Genomic DNA, 19255 nt, shown 5'->3' with positions numbered 1-19255 from the left:
CAGATAAATCCCTTTAATTTAGCATGAATTGGCATGCTTAGTGGATCTAACAGTGACACCCTAAACTCAGCTCCATTACTCTCAGGCCCACTTGGTTAGCATTTTGGCTCCTAACCAAAAGGTTGGTGGTGGGAGCCCACCCAGTTATGTCTCTGTATTTTTCCGCTAGGACTTGGGTGTTGGATTGAGTGGAAAACGTTCCATGAATTGAAACGGGTTTTTGGAGCCCACCCCATTATGTCTCTGTATTTTGTCGCTAGAACTTGGTCGTTGGATCTAGTGGGACATGCTCCATAACTTGTTCTTTACAAGCCTCAGTTAGTCAGCCAATTGTATAGAATTAGTTGTTAGTAATGTATAAATCCAACCCTAAGCATTGACATTGACGGATCACTAATCTTTAAGAGTTCCTTGGTCACGACAATATTATGTCACAGGCATTTAACTCAGATTTTAACACCTAACTGCATGTCTCTGTGGCGCAATTGGTAAGCGCGTTCGGCTGTTAACTGAAAGGTTGGTGGTTCAAGCCCACCCAGGGACGCTTGTAATTACTGATGGCAGTCATTATTGTTTGAGTGGTGTTCAATCTAACTTGGTCGCAAGAACCACACTGGCGACTGCTTGACTTTTTAGCACTTGCAAGTGGAGGAAACGTTCGTCACTGTAGCATACAGAGGTGTTCGATAGCAGTCTGCCTTTGGCCTCTTGCAAGAGAGTATTTGTTGAGAGAAAGCAGGGTGGGGGTAAGCATGGACAGGTTAGCGCGTTCAGCTGATAACCGAAAGGTTGGTGTTTTGAGCCCACCCAGGGACATTTGTCCTCTGAGGCAAAATTTTGTTTTTGGTTTACAACTTAGATCTGACTGTAGATGGAACCTATACAAATCGATATGGTTACTGAAGAGAAGGCAATTAATTTACCCACTGGTTCTCAATTCATCTCTCTTAGGCAATTCATTTACAGACTATTTCTGCCATGAGTTGAATCACGTTGCTTTTGTTCCTATTAAACAATATTACATCAAAAGCCTTTAAATCAGATTAAACCACCTAACAGTATGTCTCTGTGGTGCAATTGGTTAGCGCATTTGGCTGTTAACTGAAAGGTTGGTGGTTCAAGCACATCCAGGGATGCTCATGTTTACTAATGGCAGTGATTGATCTTTGGATCATGTAGTCCAAGAGTCAACTCTGGCTGTGAATCGGAAAACAAAACAAAACGCTATACAGGACTGTCTCAGAAAATTACAATATTGTGATAAAGTTCTTTATTTTCTGTAATGCTATTAAAAAAACAGAATGTCATACATTCTGGTTTCATTACAACCGAACTGAAATATTGCAAGCCTTTTATTACTTTAATGTTGCTGATTTTGGCATACAGCTTAAGAAAACTCAAATATCCTATCTCAAGATTTTAGAATATCATGAAAAAGTATACTAGTAGGGTATTCAACTAATCACTTGAATTAGTGAATAATTAACTCGAAACACCTGCAAGGGTTTCCTATATTTCAATATTTCAGTTGATTTGGAATGAATCCAGAATGTATAACATTTTTGTTTTCTAATTGCATTACAGAAAATAAAGAACTTTATCACAATATTCTAATTTTCTGAGACAGTCCTGTACCTGCAGGGGTTTGGATGTTGAGTGTGAGTTGGCCTCCTTAACCAATTTTAGAGTAACACCCAAAATTCAGATGCAACGCTCTGAGGTCCACGTGATTTGTATGTTTGGCTCTTAATCAAAAGGGTGGTGGTTATTGGCCATCCTGTAACATCTCTCTGTTTTGACATCATAACTTTGGCTTTGGATCCAATGAGTAGGTAACTGTGCATTGCTCTTTACAAGCGTCTGTGAATCAGAAAATTTATATGAGTTGAATATCATGCGGTTTGCCATTGGATATTGCCAGACCACTATGAACATGATCAATTGTATTAAAAGCCGAATCAAACTCAATATGGCAAGTCTCTGTGGCGCAACCGGTTAGCGCGTTCGGCTGTTAACCGAAAGGTTGGTGGTTCAAGCCCACCCGGGGATGTTAATCCTCTCTTAATGCAATACTTTGCATTTGGTTCATAATTCTGATCTGTCTGTAAATTGAATCTATCCAAATTAATATGGTTGCAGAAGAGAAGTCAATTTACCAACTGGTAATCCTATGCACAGCACTCAGATAAATCCCTTGAATTTAGCATGAATTGGCATGGTCAATGGATCTCACAGTGACACCCTAAACTCAGATCCATTACTCTCAGGCCCACTTGGTTAGCATCTTGGCTCTTAACCAAAAGGTTGGTGGTGGGAGTCCACCCAGTTATGTCTCTGTATTTTTCCGCTAGTACTTGGGTGTTGGATCGAGTGGAAAACGTTCCATGAATTGAAACCCAATTATGTCTCTGTATTTTCTCGCTAAGACTTGGTCATTGGATCTAGTGGGACATGTTCCATAACTTGTTCTTTACAAGCCTCAGTTAGTCAGCCAATTGTAAAGAATTAGTTGTTAGTCATGTATAAACCTAACCCTAAAGGGTTGACATTAACGGATCACTAATCTTTAAGAGTTAAATCAGACTCCTGCAGGATGTCTCTGTGGCCCAGTTGGTTAGCGTATTCGGCTGTTAACTGAAAGGTTGGTATCTAGGGACCACCCAGAGGCATTGAAGTTGTCTATGGCACGGATTTTTGTTATGATCAAAGTCACAGGTTTCATTGTGAATGAAACTATATAAATAGATGTGGTTGATGATGAGCATCTTTTTATTTCCCAAATGCAAGGCATTGATCTCAAGCTAATTGGTTTGACAACAAGTGGCCTTCTATACAAATCTTATAGTGACAGTCTAAATCCTCCATGATGCTGAAGTTCATGAAGCATTGTTCTTTATAGGCAACTGTATAGAACAATCAGACAATTTTTGCCATGAGTTGAATCACGTTCATTGTTCCTGACAATATTATATCACAAGCATTTAAATCAGATTAAGATCCCTAACGACATGTCTCTGTGGCGCAATTGGTAAGCGCGTTCGGCTGTTAACTGAAAGGTTGGTGGATCAAGCCCACCCAGGGACGTTTGTAAGTACTGATGGCAGTCATTGTTGTTTGAGTAGTGCTCATTCTAACTTAGTTGGAAGAACCACACTGGTGACAACTTGACTTTTTAGCACTTGCAAGTGGAGGAAACGTTCGTCACTGTAGCATACAGAGGTGTTCGAACGCAGTCTGCCTTTGGCCTCTTGCAATAGAGTATTTGTTGAGAGAAAGCAGGGTAGGGGTAAGCATGGACAGGTTTAGTGAACTCCCGGCCTCTGGTCAAATCAGAGCAGGGGGTGTTTTACGATGTTGGGCGAAACAGAACAACTTTGATTGCTTCCGCTACAGCTGGTCAACCAGTGCAGGGGAACTTAGCACTTTGTTTTACTACGTTGTGAGAACAGGACAAGTTTGGTTCATCATTATAGTCTACATTTCAACACAATCATACAATCAAAATAATCTGTCAACCCTAACAATTGATCTTTGGATCATGGACTCCAAGAGTCAACTGCATGTGAATCGGAACAAAACAAATGGCTATCCTTGCTGGAGAGCAGAGGTCAGCACATTTGGACGTTGAGCGTGAATTGGCCTCCTTAACCAATTCTAGAGTAACACCCAAAATACAGATTCATCGCTCTGAGGCCCACTTGGTTTGCATGTTTGGCTCTTAATCGAAAGGTTGGTGGTTGTTGCCCATCCTGTAACATCTCTCTGTTTTGACATCATAACTTTGGCTTTGGATCCAATGAGTAGGTAACTGTGCATTGCTCTTTACAAGCGTCTGTGAATCAGAAAATTTATATGATTGAATATCATGCGGTTTGCCATTGGATATTGCCAGACCACTATGCTTTAAAAGCCGAATCAAACTCAACTTGCAAGTCTCTGTGGCGCAACCGGTTAGCGCGTTCGGCTGTTAACCGAAAGGTTGGTGGTTCGAGCCCACCCAGGGACGTATATCCTCTCTTAAAGCAATACTTTGCATTTGGTTCACAATTCTGATCTGTCCTTAAATTGAATCTATCCAAATTAATATGGTTGCAGAAGAGAAGGCATTTCATTTACCAACTGCTAATCTTATGCACAGCACTCAGATAAATCCCCTGGATTTAGCATGAATTGGCATGCTTAATGGATCTCACAGTGACACCCTAAACTCAGCTCCATTACTCTCGAGCCCACTTGGTTAGCATTTTGGCTCCTAACCAAAAGGTTGGCCCACACAGTTATGTCTCTATTTTTCCGCTAGGACTTGGTCATTGGATCGAGTGGAAAACGTTCCATGAATTGAAACGGGTTTTTGGAGCCCACCCAATTATGTCTCTGTATTTTGTCGCTAAGACTTGGTCGTTGGATCTAGTGGGACATGCTCCATAACTTGTTCTTTAGTGAGAGTTGGCCTCCTTAACCAATTTTAGAGTAACACCCAAAATTCAGATTCAACGCTCTGAGGTCCACTTGATTTGTATGTTTGGCTCTTAATCAAAAGGGTGGTGGTTATTGCCCATCCTGTAACCTCTCTCTGTTTTGACATCAGAACTTTGGATCCAATGAGTAGGTAACTGTGCATTGCTCTTTACAAGCGTCTGTGAATCAGAAAATTTATATGAGTTGAATATCATGCGGTTTGCCATTGGATATTGCCAGACCACTATCCTTTAAAAACTGAATCAAATTCAACATGGCAAGTCTCTGTGGCGCAACTGGTTAGCGCGTTCGGCTGTTAACCGAAAGGTTGGTGGTTCGAGCCCACCCGGGGACGTGTATCCTCTCTGAATGCAATGCTCTGAGGTCCACTTGATTTGTATGTTTGGCTCTCAATCAAAAGGTTGGTGGTTATTGCCCATCCTGTAACATCTCTCTGTTTTGACATCAGAACTTTGGCTTTGTGTCCAATGAGCAGGTAACTGTGCAATGCTCTTTACAAGCATCTGTGAATCAGAAAATTTATGTGAGTTGAATATCATGCGGTTTGCCATTGGATATTGCCAGACCACTATCCTTTAAAAGCTGAATCAAACTCAACATGGCATGTCTCTGTGGCGCAACCGGTTAGCGCGTTTGGCTGTTAACCGAAATGTTGGTGGTTTGAGCCCACCCGGGGACGTGTATCCTCTCTGAATGCAATACTTTGCATTTGATTTGCAATTCCAATTTGTCTGTAAATTGAATCCATATAAATTATCGTGGTTGCATAAGAGAAGGCAAATCATTTACCAACTGGTAATCTTATGCACAGCACTCAGATAAATCCCCTGAATTTAGCATGAATTGGCATGCTTAATGGATCTCACCGTGACACCCTAAACTCAGCTCCATTACTCTCAGGCCCACTTGGTTAGCGTTTTGGCTCCTAACCAAAAGGTTGGTGGTGGGAGCCAACCCAGTTATGTCTCTGTAATTTTCCGCTAGGACTTGGTTGTTGGATCGAGTGGAAAACCTTCCATGAATTGAAACGGGTTTTTGGAGCCCACCCCATTATGTCTCTGTATTTTGTCGCTCGGACTTGGTCGTTGGATCTAGTGGGACATGCTCCATAACTTGTTCTTTACAAGCCTCAGTTAGTCAGCCAATTGTATAGAATTAGTTGTTAGTAATGTATAAACCTAACCCTTAAGGGTTGACATTAACGGATCACTAATCTTTAAGAGTTAAATCAGACTCCCGCAGGATGTCTCTGTGGCGCAGTTGGTTAGCATATTCGGCTTTTAACTGAAAGGTTGGTATCTAGGGACCACCCAGAGGCAGTCTATGGCACAGATTTTTGTTTTGATCAAAGTCACAGGTTTCATTGTGAATGAAACTATATAAATAGATGTGGTTGATGATGAGCATCTTTTTACTTCCCAAATGCAAGGCATTGATCTCAAGCTAATTGGTTTAACAAGTGGCCTTCTATACAAATCTTATAGTGACAGTCTAAATCCTCCATGATGCTGAAGTTCATGAAGCATTGTTCTTTATAGGCCACTGTAAAGAACAATCAGACAATTTCTGCCATGAGTTGAATCACGTTCCTTGTTCCCGACAATATTATGTCACAAGCATTTAACTCAGATTAAATTACCTAAGCGCATGTCTCTGTGGCGCAATTGGTAAGCGCGTTCGGCTGTTAACTGAAAGGTTGGTGGTTCAAGCCCACCCAGGGACGCTTGAAATTACTGATGGCTGTCATTGTTGTTTGAGTGGTGCTCAATCTAACTTAGTCACAAGAACCACTCTGGCGACAGATTGACTTTTTAGCACTTGAAAATGGAGGAAACGTTCGTCACTGTAGCATAGAGGTGTTCGAACACAGTCTGCCTTTGGCCTCTTGCAAGAGAGCATTTGTTGAGAGAAAGCAGGGTTGGTGTAAGCATGGACAGGTTAGCGCGTTCGGCTGATACCCAAAAGGTTGGTCGTTTGAGCCCACCCAGGGACATTTCTCCTCTGATGCAAAGTTTTGTTTTTGGTTCAGAACTCAGATCTGAATGTAGATGGAACCTATACAAATCGATATGGTTGCTGAAGAGAAGGCAATTAATTTACCCACTGGTTCTCAATTCATCTCTCTTAGGCAATTCATTTACAGACAATTTCTGCCATGAGTTGAATCATGATGCTTTTGTTCCTAGTAAACAATATTTCATCACAAGCCTTTAAATCAGATTAAACCACTTAACAGTATGTCTCTGTGGTGCAATTGGTAAGCGCCATTTGGCTGTTAACTGAAAGTTTGGTGGTTCAAGCCCATCCAGTGATGCTTATGTTTACTAATGGCATTGATTGATCTTTGGCTCATGTAGTCCAAGAGTCAACTCTGGCTGTGAATCGGAACTAAACAAAAGGCTATACAGGACTGTCTCAGAAAATTACAATATTACAGAGACATAATTGGGTGGGCTCCAAAAACCCGTTTCAATTCATGGAACGTTTCCTACTCGATCCAACGACCAAGTCCTAGCGGAAAAATAGAGACATAACTGTGTGGGCCAACCTTTTGGTTAGGAGCCAAAATGCTAACCAAGTGGGCCTGAGAGTAATGGAGCTGAGTTTAGGGTGTCACTGTGAGATCCATTAAGCATGCCAATTCCTGCTAAATCCAGGGGATTTATCTGAGTGCTGTGCATAAGATTAGCAGTTGGTAAATGAATTGACTTCTCTTCTGCAACCATATTAATTTATATAGATTCCAGTTACAGATGAATCAGAATTGAAAATCAAATGCAAAGTATTGCATTCAGAGAGGATACACGTCCCTGGGTGGGTTCGAACCACCAACCTTTCGGTTAACAGCCGAATGCGCTAACCGGTTGCGCCACAGAGACATGGCATGTTCAATTTGATCCAGCCTTTAAAGAATAGTGGTCTGGCAACATCCAGTTGCAAACCGCATGATCAAGTCAAAGTCTGCTTTATTGTCAATCCCTTCATATGTCAAGACACACAAAGAAACCGAAATTCTGTTTCCTCTATCCCACAGTGACGAGACATAGTACATACAAGTAGACGACACAAATAAAAACAAGGAGGCACAAATAATAAATAATAAATAAATAATATGAGTGATGAATAAATAATAAACAAATAACACAATAAATAAGAGGAGCAAAACTGAGCCAGTGTGCATACAGCAGACAGTAAGCATAGCGCAAACTATTCAACTCATAAATTTTCTGATTCACAGATGCTTGTAAAGAGGAATGCACAGGTAACTGCTCATTGAATCCAAAGCCAAAGTTCTGTTGTCAAAACAGAGAGATGTTACAGGATGGGCAACAACCACCAACCTTTTGACTAAGAGCCAAACATGCAAATCCAGTGGGCCTCACAGCATTGAATCTGAATTTTGGGTGTTACTCTAAAATTGGTTAAGGAGGCCAACTCACACTCAACATCCAAACCCCTGCTCTCTAGCAGGTACAGGACTGTCTCATAAAATTAGAATATTGTGATAAATTTCTTTATTTTCTGTAATGCAATTAAAAAACAAAAATATCATACATTCTGCATTCATTACAAATCAACTAAACTATTGCAAGCCTTTTATTATTTCAATATTGCTGAGTATGGCTTACAGCTTCAGAAAACTCAAAAATCTTATCTCAAAAAATTAGAACATTTCCTCAGACCAAGTAAAAGAAAGATTTACAACAGCAAAACAAAATCAAACATTTGAAAATGTCCATTAATGCACTTAGTACTTGGTTGGGAATCCTTTTGCACGGATTACTGCGTCAATGCGGCGTGGCATGGAGGCAATCAGCCTGTGGCATTGCTGAGGTGTTATGGATGACCAGTTACCAGCCAAATGCGCTAACCAATTGCGCCACAGAAGCATGCTACAGAAATCTGCTTAAACTCTTGAAGATTACTTATTCTGTGTGGTTACTGCCTGATGACTGCTGGGATAGGCTCCAGAACCTCCGCGACCCCCGTGGGGACAAGCGGTATAGAAATGGATGGATGAATGGATGAATGGATGGATGGATGGATGGACGGATGGATGGATGGATGGATGGATGGATGGATGGATGGATGATGGATGGATGGATGGATGGATGGATGGATGGATGGATGAATGGATGGATGGATGTTGGATGGATGGATGGATGGATGGATGGATGGATGGATGGATGGATGGATGGATGGATGGATGGATGGATGGATGGATGGATGATGGATGGATGGATGGATGGATGGATGGATGGATGGATGGCAAACTCTGGCTTGTAATGAACAAGTTATGGAGCATGTCCCACTAGATCAGTGCTTCTCAAATAGTGGGGCGCGCCCCCCCAAGGGGGGGCGCGGTGCTATTCCTGGGGGGGCGCGTGTGACCCTGGGGAACAGGCTTTTTTTTTGGCAGTACTAGAATAAAGTGTAATTGCGCGTTTACTACAGCAGGGGGCAGTGGCGCTCTCATTGTTACTTCTGTCACGTTTGCGACAGTGCAACATTTTACGACTTACAAGACAAGTTAGGATAGTCACGGTGGGGAGGGGGGGCGCGAATAGTTTTCTTCTTGCTAGGGGGGGGGCGTAACAGAAAATAATTGAGAAGCACTGCACTAGATCCAACGACCAAATCCGAGGCGGCAAAACACAGAGATATAACCGGGTGGGCTCCAAAAACTAGACTCAACTCATGGAGGGTTTCCCAGTCGATCCAACGACCAACTCCTAGCGACAAAACACAGAGACATAACTGGGTGGGCTCTCACCACCAACCTTTTGATTAGGGGCCAAAATGCTAACCAAGTTCGGCCTGGGAGTATTGGAGCTGAGTTTACTCGCAGCTGCAGTCTGTTCAAACTACTCCCTTCCGGACGGCGTTACAGAGCATTGTACGCCAAAACCAGCAGACACAGAGACAGCTTCTTCCCCCAAGCTGTCGCTCTGATGAACTCACACCACTCTTAGAGTCTCAGAGACATTGCTGTGCAATAACATCCTGCTCTCCACGCTTTATTTTGAATTGTCTTGTTGGAGCCTAGTTAATTTCTTATATTGATTGTATTAATATTATTATTATGGTCTGACCTATGAATTATTTCGGTTCTATATATATGACAAGCCAGATAGGGCCAGTGCCAGTCAGGTCTCCTACTCCTTTGCAGCCACCTCCTACCTATAATGAGGGAGTTAGGACAGGTGTGTTTTCCTTTTGGCTTTTCTTGGTTTCGAAGGAGGAGTAGTGATAAGGTTTTTTCAACCACTAAGATCACTAAAATCATTACTAGATTATGTTTTATTGTTTTATTTTTCTTGTATGAAAGTCAACCCGGAGATTTATGTTTACCGTCTTTTTCCATGTATAATGTGCAAAATCTAACTAATTTATTGTCCTAAAATCTGGGGTGCGCATTATACATGGGTACAACAATTTTTGAAGAAAATCTCCCTCCAAATAAAACTTGAAATCACCTTTCTTCTTGTTTGTTGTCAATCGCGCATCGCATTCAGCCATCCTGTCCAACACACTTAGTCAGTAAAATTCATAATTGACGACACATCGTTTGATGCGATGATGCAATCCTTGATGGGGTGTTATTGTCAAATATTGTTTGTTTTTTAATCTCCATCGCAAACCGGATATCATACTGAGGCCGCCATTACAGATGCGCAGAACAGATCCGCAAGACACGTCAGTTAAGTTAAAAAGTTAAAGTCCCAATGATCGTCACACACACATATGGGTGTGGTGAAATTTGTCCTCTGCATTTAACCCATCTCCGTGTGATTTTGATCCATCCCCTGGGGGAGAGGGGAGCAGTGAGCAGCAGCGGCGCCATGCTTGGGAATCATTTGGTGATCTAACCCCGCAATTCCAAACCTTAATGCTGAGTGCCAAGCAGGGAGGCAACGGGTCCCATTTTTACAGTTTTTGGTATGACCCGGCCGGGGTTTGAACCCACAACCTTCCAGTCTCAGGGTGGACACTCTGCCACTAGGCCACTGAGCAGCTACATAAAGAGCAAGACTTCAGTTCTCTACCTAAATGCGCATTACAGGTAATATTTCAACACTTTGCCTTGTTCCTTTCTTCTCTGCTGTTCACTTCAAACACGCTCCATACGAACACAATGCTCTCGTATCAGACGCTTGCTCGATCACTTGCTCGTTTGCTGTCACAATGTACCCTACACAAATCCGAAACATTTGTTGCGGCTCCGAGTCACGACAAACGAAAGCTCAAGCTGAGGGTGGTGTTTGACTGTACAGAAGAACTTCTTATGGTGAGACACAGCAGCTCAGGGCCATTAACCAGACAGCATCTTGTACAGACGTACGCAGATGTTTTCAACGATCCAATTGAGTCACTCCCAGGGGATGTTCATTTTGAGCTAGATAGTAATGTACCCCCAGTGCAGGCTTCCCCACGCAACGTCCCGGTGGTCTTCAGGGAGGCAGTCAAGGTCCAGTTAGATAGGTATGAGGCAGATGGCCACCTAACGTCAGTGTCTGAGCCTACTGAGTGGATTAGCAACATAGTGATTGTCAGGCAGGCAGAAAAGTTGAGAATTTGCATAGATCCCAAGTCATTAAATGAGGCTCTAAAAAGGTCCCACTACATTATCCCAACACGAAGATGAGTTGCACAAGCTGCCCAGGGCCCGCATCTTTACACTAGTAGATGCAAGAGATGCCTTTCTACAGTGCAGATTAGACGAAGAGAGCAGTTACACCACCACGTTCTGGATGCCGTGGGGCAGGAAGCGGTGGTTAAAGCTGCCGTTTGGAGTGTCTGTGGCCCCAGAGATTTACCAGCGAAAGCAGCATGAGCTACTGGCAGGGTTGGATGGGGTGGAACCTATAGCAGATGACATATTGATTGTGGGGTGTGGGGGGACAGATGAGATAGCCTTACGGGACCATGATACAAAGCTGTTAGCGCTCATGCAAAGATGCAGAGAGGTAAAGCTAAGACTGAGTTTAGAGAAACTAGTGTTCAGGGTCAGAGAGGTCAACTTTCACGGACACATCCTATCAGCGGAGGGCCTTAGAGCAGACCCGGAGAAAATTAGAGCGGTCCAGAACATGCCTCACCCTGAGGCCGTGCAGCGATTCATTGGGTTTGTGACCTACCTCGCAAGGTTCATGCCACGTCTCTCTGAGGTGTGTGAGCGACTACGGAGATTGTTGGACAAAGATGTCCCATGGCATTGGCTGCCAAAACACGACCCAGCGGTCGAAGAGATTAAGCGACTCGTCACGTCGGCCCCGATCCTGCGATACTACGATGTGACCAAGCCAGTCACCATACAGTGATGCGAGTCAGAAGGGACTTGGCTGTTGCCTGCTGCAGGACAATCAGACGGTAAGCTTTGCTTCGCGGGCACTTACTCAGATGTAGCGGAACTATGCACAAATCGAAAAGGAATGTCTGAGCGTAGTGTTCGCGTGTCAGCGATTTCATTACTATTTGTATGGGCGGGGGGAGATCACAGCGGAAACCGACCACAAGCCACTCATCTCCATTTCCACCAAGCCACTCCTCTCAGCGCCCAAACGACTCCAGAGCATGCTGCTCACACTACAGGGATACAATCTGAAGGTGGTGTACAAACCAGGGCCGATATCCACCTCAGTGACACCTTGAGTAGGGCCACGGCTTCACCCCAGGGGCCTGGCACGAGATATTCGAAACAGACTGTTTGCTGCATGCAGAGAGCACAAGTGGACGCTGAACAGATAAATCAGGCTGACCATCTGAACGTCACCAGCCAACGACTGAGGCAGATAAAATCGCACACAGTGGGTGATGGGAGTCTTCAGCTGTTGCAGGAGGTAGTGCTCCATGGTTGGCCAGATCGCCGGGAGGACACTCCATTGGCAATCAGAGAATACTGGTCCATCAGGGACGAGATCAGCGCACAGGAAGGAATGCTTTTCAAGAGTCAGCGAGTCATAGTGCCCAAATCATTGCGTGCTGAAATGTTGACACGCATCCATGCCAGCCATGTAGGAGGAGATGCCTGTTACAGACAGGCCAGAGACACGCTATACATGCACGGTGAGATCAAGGACTATGTGAGCCAGTGGTCACCCTGCAACGAATATGCACACGGACAGCAGCGGAAGACGATGATGTCCCATGCACTCCCTACACGACCATGGCAGATCCTCAGCATGGATCTGTTCACGCAGGTTGGCAAGGACTTTCTGATCATTGTTGATCATTATTCGGATTTCTGGGAAGTAGAGTTGCTCCCAGATCTTTCAGCTGAGACCACGGTGCTGAGGTGCAAGGCCCAGTTTGCACGGCACGGTCACCCTGATCGGGTAATTACAGACTGTGGTGCCCAGTTCGACTGTGAAACGTTCAGGAGGTTTGCGAGAGGCTGGGACTTTGACCATGTCAAATCCTCTCCCAGGTACCCAAAATCAAATGGGAAGGCCGAGTCAGCCGTGAAGATTGTCAAGAGCCTGTGCAAGAGGGCAGCAAGGGCGGGGACCGACCCTTGACTGGCCATCTTGCAGTGGAGGAATACGCCTACGGAAGGCATGCTGAGCAGCCCCGCGCAGAGACTGATGTCTCGCAGACTGAGAACCCCACTCCCGGTTGCTGACACACTTTTGGAGCCGAGTGTGGTGGCGGGGGTTCCAGACAGGCTGCGAGTAAAACACCAGACAGCCAAACTCTGGTATGACAAATCGGCCAGAGATCTGCCTGAGTTGTGTATCGGACAGGACATAAGGATGAAGCCCCTGCCTGGGGGCAGGACGGGCAGGTGGCGAAGAGGAGTATGCTTACGGCTGGTGGGCCCCAGGTCCTACCTGGTGGACGTCGAAGGGACACTGTACCTCCGTAACAGGGTGGATCTGCGACCTGCGGAGAGTAACGCCGCAATCCCGGGGCAGCACGGAGTGCAGCACAACAGCCCACCAGCTGACAAACCCGGGGATCCACCTGACACTGCGATTGACACAGTTGCCCAGGAGGTCGCACTGCAGGGGCAGAGTGACGTCCACCAGCCTCAGAATGGATCGCCTCTACATACACCTGTGCCAGGGCGCAGGACGGCCAGTGGCAGGCTTATAAGAGCGCCGAAGAGACTGGACTTGTGAGCTGTGTGGGTACTGTGGGGCCTCGCGGTCAATTGGGTTGTTGATGGAAACAAATGTGTAAAAAAAAAAAATTGATGTTGTACACTGTTCTTTGAAATGTGAGTTATATGTTGTACACTGTTCTTTGAAATGTGATTAAGGAGTTGTTTAAGTGTTCGCTGATACATAAGGGCAAGAGGGGGAGACATGTTGTGGGAATTTAACTTTGATCTTCATGTATAAGTTGCGATCTATGAAAGGGGAGATGTTAGGGATGTTATGCTGGGTTGTGTGACATCATGACGCGAGGGGCGCGAGTTGATTACAGAGAGAGACTGGAACAACAGCTGTCGTCTTGGGTCTCATTCATATCAGTACATATATTACGCACAAACAATGGGTCAGGGAATTAGACCAATTACCGGAGTTTAAAGTATCTAGATCAGCTATGGGCAAACTACGGCCCACGGGCCTATTTAATCCAGCCCGACAAACCTGAATAAATTGTATTACCGTTTTTTTTCCATGTATAATGCGCAAAAATTAACTAATTTATTGTCCTAAAATCTGGGGTGCGCATTATAGTTGGGGACAATTTTTTTTTTCTTTTTTTTTTTTGAAGAAAATCATGGTACAACAATTTTTGAAAAAAATCTTGTCACGGATGGAGTGTGGAAAGGAGCGGGGCGACCAAGTGCAGCTTGGACCAGGGTTTATTGGAGGAACTCAAAACAGACTTGGTAAACTAATTGTGATAAATAACTGGAACATCACTCAAATATTGGTGATCCCGTTGAGAGTCTCACATATTTCTTCGCTATCGAGTTTGCTACTGCATGCGCAGTGATACTGACCGGCAGAATAACATCCGGTTGTTCCCAAAGATGATCTTTTTTCTGAAATAATTTTACGTTTACGGACTTAAGTAACCTGGCCGGGTCATACCAAAGACTATAAAAATGAGACCCATTGCCTCCCTGCTTGGCACTCAGCATTAAGGGTTGGAATTGGGGGGTTAGATCTCCAAAGGATTCCCGAGCGCGGCGCCGCTGCTGCTTACTGCTCCCTTCTCCCCCAGGGGATGGATCAAAATCACACGGGGATGGGTCAAATGCAGAGGACAAATTTAACCACACCCAGATGCGTGTGTGACGATCATTGGGACTTTAAAAAAAAAAAAAAAAGTCAAAATTTGGGTGTGTATTATACATGGGTACAGGCTTTTTTCCAGCATCGACATGCCATTTTTAGGACGTATTATTAGGAGTGTAACGATTCATCGATACACATCGATTAATCGATATAATGATCTACGATTCATTGGCATCGATGCTAAACGTAAACATCGATTTATATCGCCGTGTTTGACCTTGGACATTAGACGCGACTTTATTTTGAAATCCAGTTCATTGTTGCTTGCTTCCTCTTTCCGGGAGCAGTGCGCGGCGTTGTTGTGTTGTGAGCAGAGCAGGCACGTGAAAGGGGAGTCGACAACTAGTACGCGGCTCCTCTGCTGGTGCTATGGCTAGTGTCCAAAAAGACGAGGAAATTTGCTCCCCTTTAGGCTTCAAGTCATTCGTTTGGAAGCACTTTGGATTCCAAAGAAAAGATGGCTCAACGGACAAGACACGTGCAGTTTGTAAATCCTGCCATGCGGTGATCAAATATTCAGGGACCACAAATCTCGCCGCACATTTAAAGAAAAAACACGACATCAAAGTTCAGTGTTAAAATAAACACTTTGTATACTACAATACTCTTGCAATTTCCTAAATAAAGAGTTTGCAGTACCTTGTTGATTTTGCGTATGAATTGTTATAAATCAGGATATTGTTCTATATTTTTTATGAAAAAAAAAAAATATCGATCGTAGAGCACTATATCGCGATATATCGTGATTGAATCGCAGCAGGCTTTAAGATATCGGCAAATATCGTATCGAAGTTCTTTATATCGATATTATATCGTATCGTGACAAAACCCGCGATTTACACCCCTAGAGGCCAACTCTCACTAGATCCAACGACCAAGTCTTAGCGACAAAATACAGAGACATAATTGGGTGGGCTCCAAAAACCCGTTTCAATTCATGGAACGTTTTCCACTCGATCCAAGTCCTAGCGGAGAAATAGAGACATAACTGTGTGGGCCAAACTTTTGGTTAGGAGCCAAAATGCTAACCAAGTGGGCCTGAGAGTAATGGAGCTGCGTTTAGGGTGTCACTGTGAGATCCATTAAGCATGCCAATTCATGCTAAATCCAGGGGATTTATCTGAGTGCTGTGCATAAGATTAGCAGTTGGTAAATGAAATGCCTTCTCTTCTGCAACCATATTAATTTGGATAGATTCAATTTACAGATGAATCAGAATTGTGAACCAAATACAAAGTATTGCAGTAAGAGAGGATAAACGTCCCCGGGTGGACTCGAACCACCAACCTTTCGGTTAACAGCCGAATGCGCTAACCGGTTGCGCCACAGAGACTTGCCATGTTGAGTGTGATTCAGCTTTTAAAAGATAGTGGTCTGGCAATATCCAATGGCAAACCGCATGATATTCAACTCATATAAATTTTCTGATTCACAGGCGCTTGTAAAGATCATTGCACAGTTACCTGCTCATTGGACCCAAAGCCAAAGTTCTGATGTCAAAACAGAGAGATGTTACAGGATGGGCAATAACCACCAACCTTTTGATTAAGAGCCAAACATACAAATCAAGTGGACCTCAGAGCGTTGAATCTGAATTTTGGGTGTTACTCTAAAATTGGTTAAGGAGGCCAACTCTCACTCAACATCCAAACCCCTGCAGGGTTCAACTCAGATTCAACGCTCTGAGGTCCACTTGATTTGTATGTTTGACTCTTAATCAAAAGGTTGGTGGTTATTGCCCATCCTTCCAGTCCGGATTCCGCCCACTTCACAGCACTGAAACAGCTCTAGTTAAAGTCACCAACGATCTCCTCATTTCTGCAGACTCTGGTGCCCTCAACATCCTACTACTACTTGATCTTAGCGCAGCCTTTGACACTGTGAACCATTCCATCCTCCTCCAAAGGCTGCGCCAACTAGGTGTTGAGGGCACTGCACTCGACTGGCTCACCTCCTACCTCACCAACAGAAACCAGTTCATCTCTCTCTCCGGTCACACATCCATCCTCTCCCCAGTTACACAAGGGGTCCCCCAAGGGTCAGTTCTTGGCTCCCTCCTATTCATCTGTTACCTCTTTCCCCTTGGTACTGTCATCCGCAAACTCAATCTGGACTTCCACTGCTACGCTGATGACACCCAGATCTATATACGTACGACACCAACCCGTAACCCTTCCCTCACCCATTTTGAAACCTGCATCTCTACAATAAAAGCATGGCTGACCCACAACTTTCTCAAACTCAACAGTGACAAAACAGAGCTCCTCCTCATAGGCACTAAATCCTCCCTTAATAAAACTGGGTCCATCACACTCACCATTGACTCCTCAAACATCACTCCTTCCCCTCTGGCACGCAATCTTAGCATTATTTTTGACCCCACACTGTCCTTTCAACCTCATGTTAGCTCAGTTGTCAAGACCTCCTACTTCCACCTCCGACGCATCGCTAAAATCCGGCACTGCCTTTCTCTCCCTGCCGCTGAATCTCTCATCCACGCCTTCATCTCATCCCGGCTTGACTACTGCAACTCCCTTCTCACTGGAATTGCTGCTCACTCACTCCATAGACTTCAACTAGTCCAAAACTCTGCTGCCCGCCTCCTTACCCACACCCGGTCCCGTGAACACATCACTCCTGTTCTCCACTCTCTTCACTGGCTCCCCATGAAGGAGCGTATCATCTTCAAGATACTCCTCCTCACCTTCAAAGCCCTTCACCACCTGGCTCCCACTTACCTATCCGACCTCCTTGTCCCCTACTGCCCCAACCGTCCCCTCCGATCCTCCAATACTTCACGTCTGACAGTCCCAAAATCCAAACTCAAATCCTTCTGTGACAGAGCCTTCTCCTGCACATCACCCCGACTCTGGAACTCTCTCCCCCAGTCTGTCTGTGACTCACCCACACACATGAGCCCCATATTTAAGTCCCGTCTAAAAACGTACCTCTTCTCCCAAGCTTATGACCTCCCCTACCCATAACTGGTTTCCTCCTCTTAAGTTTATCGGAATGTTTCCTCCGCCCCCCCCCCCCCCCACCTCCATGTATGTCTTTGCATTGTTCCCTGTAAGCGTCTTTGGGTTCTTGAAAAGCGATATACAAATCTAATGAATTATTATTATTATTATTATTATTATCCTGTAACATCTCTCTGTTTTGACATCAGAACTTTGGCTTTGGGTCCAATGAGCAGGTAACTGCAATGATCTTTACAAGCGTCTGTGAATCAAAACATTTATATGAGTTGAATATCATGCGGTTTGCCATTGGATATTGCCAGACCACTATCCTTTAAAAGCTGAATCAATCTCAACATGGCAAGTCTCTGTGGCGCAACCGGTTAGCGCGTTCGGCTGTTAACCGAAAGGTTGGTGGTTCGAGCCCACCCGGGGACGTGTGTCCTCTCTGAATGCAACGCTCTGAGGTCCACTTCATTTGTATGTTTGGCTCTCAATCAAAAGGTTGGTGGTTGTTGCCCATCCTGTAATATCTCTCTGTTTTGACATCAGAACTTTGGCTTTGTGTCCAATGAGCAGGTAACTGTGCAATGCTCTTTACAAGCATCTGTGAATCAGAAAATTTATGAGTTGAATATTATGCGGTTTGCCATTGGATATTGCCAGACCACTATCCTTTAAAAGCTGAATCAAACTCAACATGGCATGTCTCTGTGGCGCAACCGGTTAGCGCGTTCGGTTGTTAACCGAAAGGTTGGTGGTTCGAACCCACCCGGGCACGTGTAGCCTCTCTGAATGCAATACCTTGCATTTGATTTGCAATTCTGATTGGTCTGTAAATTGAATCTATATAAATTAATATGGTTGCAGAAGAGAAGTTAATTCATTTACCAACTGGTAATCCTATGCACATCACTCAGATAAATCCCTTGAATTTAGCATGAGTTGGCATGCTTAATGGATTTCACAGTGACACCCTAAACTCAGCTCCCTTACTCTCAGGCCCACTTGGTTAGCATTTTGGCTCCTAACCAAAAGGTTGGTGGTGGGAGCCCACCCAGTTATGTCTCTGTAATTTTCCGCTAGGACTTGGTTGTTGGATCGAGTGGAAAACGTTCCATGAATTGAAACGGGTTTTTGGAGCCCACCCCATTATGTCTCTGTATTTTGTCGCTAGGACTTGGTCGTTGGATCTAATGGGACATGCTCCATAACTTGTTCTTTACAAGCCTCAGTTAGTCAGCCAATTGTATAGAATTAGTTGTTAGTAATGTATAAACCTAACCCTAAAGGGTTGACATTAACGGATCTTTAATCTTTAAGAGTTAAATCAGAGTCCTGCAGGATGTCTCTGTGGCGCAGTTGGTTAGCGTATTCGGCTGTTAACTGAAACGTTGGTATCTAGGGACCACCCAGAGGCATTGAAGTTGTCTATGGCACGGATTTTTGTTTTGATCAAAGTCACAGGTTTCATTGTGAATGAAACTATATAAATAGATGTGGTTGATGATGAGCATCTTTTTACTTCCCGAATGCAAGGCATTGATCTCAAGCTAATTGGTT

The 19255-nt window shown here is 44.3% G+C and overlaps 1 protein-coding gene and 9 non-coding genes across 10 annotated transcripts in view; 7 read left to right on the top strand and 3 right to left on the bottom strand.

Moving 5' to 3' along the window:
• gys2 (glycogen synthase 2) overlaps nt 1-19255 on the bottom strand; it is a 96471-nt gene that overhangs the window by 47798 nt on the left and 29418 nt on the right. The window lies entirely within an intron of this gene.
• Nucleotides 471-544, top strand: trnan-guu (transfer RNA asparagine (anticodon GUU)). The gene has a single exon. It is a non-coding gene; the product is annotated as a tRNA-Asn (tRNA).
• On the top strand, nt 1977-2050 carry trnan-guu (transfer RNA asparagine (anticodon GUU)). The gene has a single exon. It is a non-coding gene; the product is annotated as a tRNA-Asn (tRNA).
• trnan-guu (transfer RNA asparagine (anticodon GUU)) lies at nt 3011-3084 on the top strand. Its single transcript has one exon. It is a non-coding gene; the product is annotated as a tRNA-Asn (tRNA).
• On the top strand, nt 3933-4006 carry trnan-guu (transfer RNA asparagine (anticodon GUU)). The gene has a single exon. It is a non-coding gene; the product is annotated as a tRNA-Asn (tRNA).
• On the top strand, nt 4740-4813 carry trnan-guu (transfer RNA asparagine (anticodon GUU)). Its single transcript has one exon. It is a non-coding gene; the product is annotated as a tRNA-Asn (tRNA).
• Nucleotides 6129-6202, top strand: trnan-guu (transfer RNA asparagine (anticodon GUU)). Its single transcript has one exon. It is a non-coding gene; the product is annotated as a tRNA-Asn (tRNA).
• On the bottom strand, nt 7285-7358 carry trnan-guu (transfer RNA asparagine (anticodon GUU)). Its single transcript has one exon. It is a non-coding gene; the product is annotated as a tRNA-Asn (tRNA).
• Nucleotides 15992-16065, bottom strand: trnan-guu (transfer RNA asparagine (anticodon GUU)). The gene has a single exon. It is a non-coding gene; the product is annotated as a tRNA-Asn (tRNA).
• Nucleotides 18057-18130, top strand: trnan-guu (transfer RNA asparagine (anticodon GUU)). Its single transcript has one exon. It is a non-coding gene; the product is annotated as a tRNA-Asn (tRNA).

This window comes from Syngnathus typhle, linkage group LG21, assembly GCF_033458585.1.
Source record: "Syngnathus typhle isolate RoL2023-S1 ecotype Sweden linkage group LG21, RoL_Styp_1.0, whole genome shotgun sequence".
NCBI lineage: Eukaryota > Metazoa > Chordata > Actinopteri > Syngnathiformes > Syngnathidae > Syngnathus > Syngnathus typhle.
The sequence above is the reverse complement of the archived record's forward strand: the minus strand, read 5'-3'. Positions and strand labels throughout refer to the sequence as shown.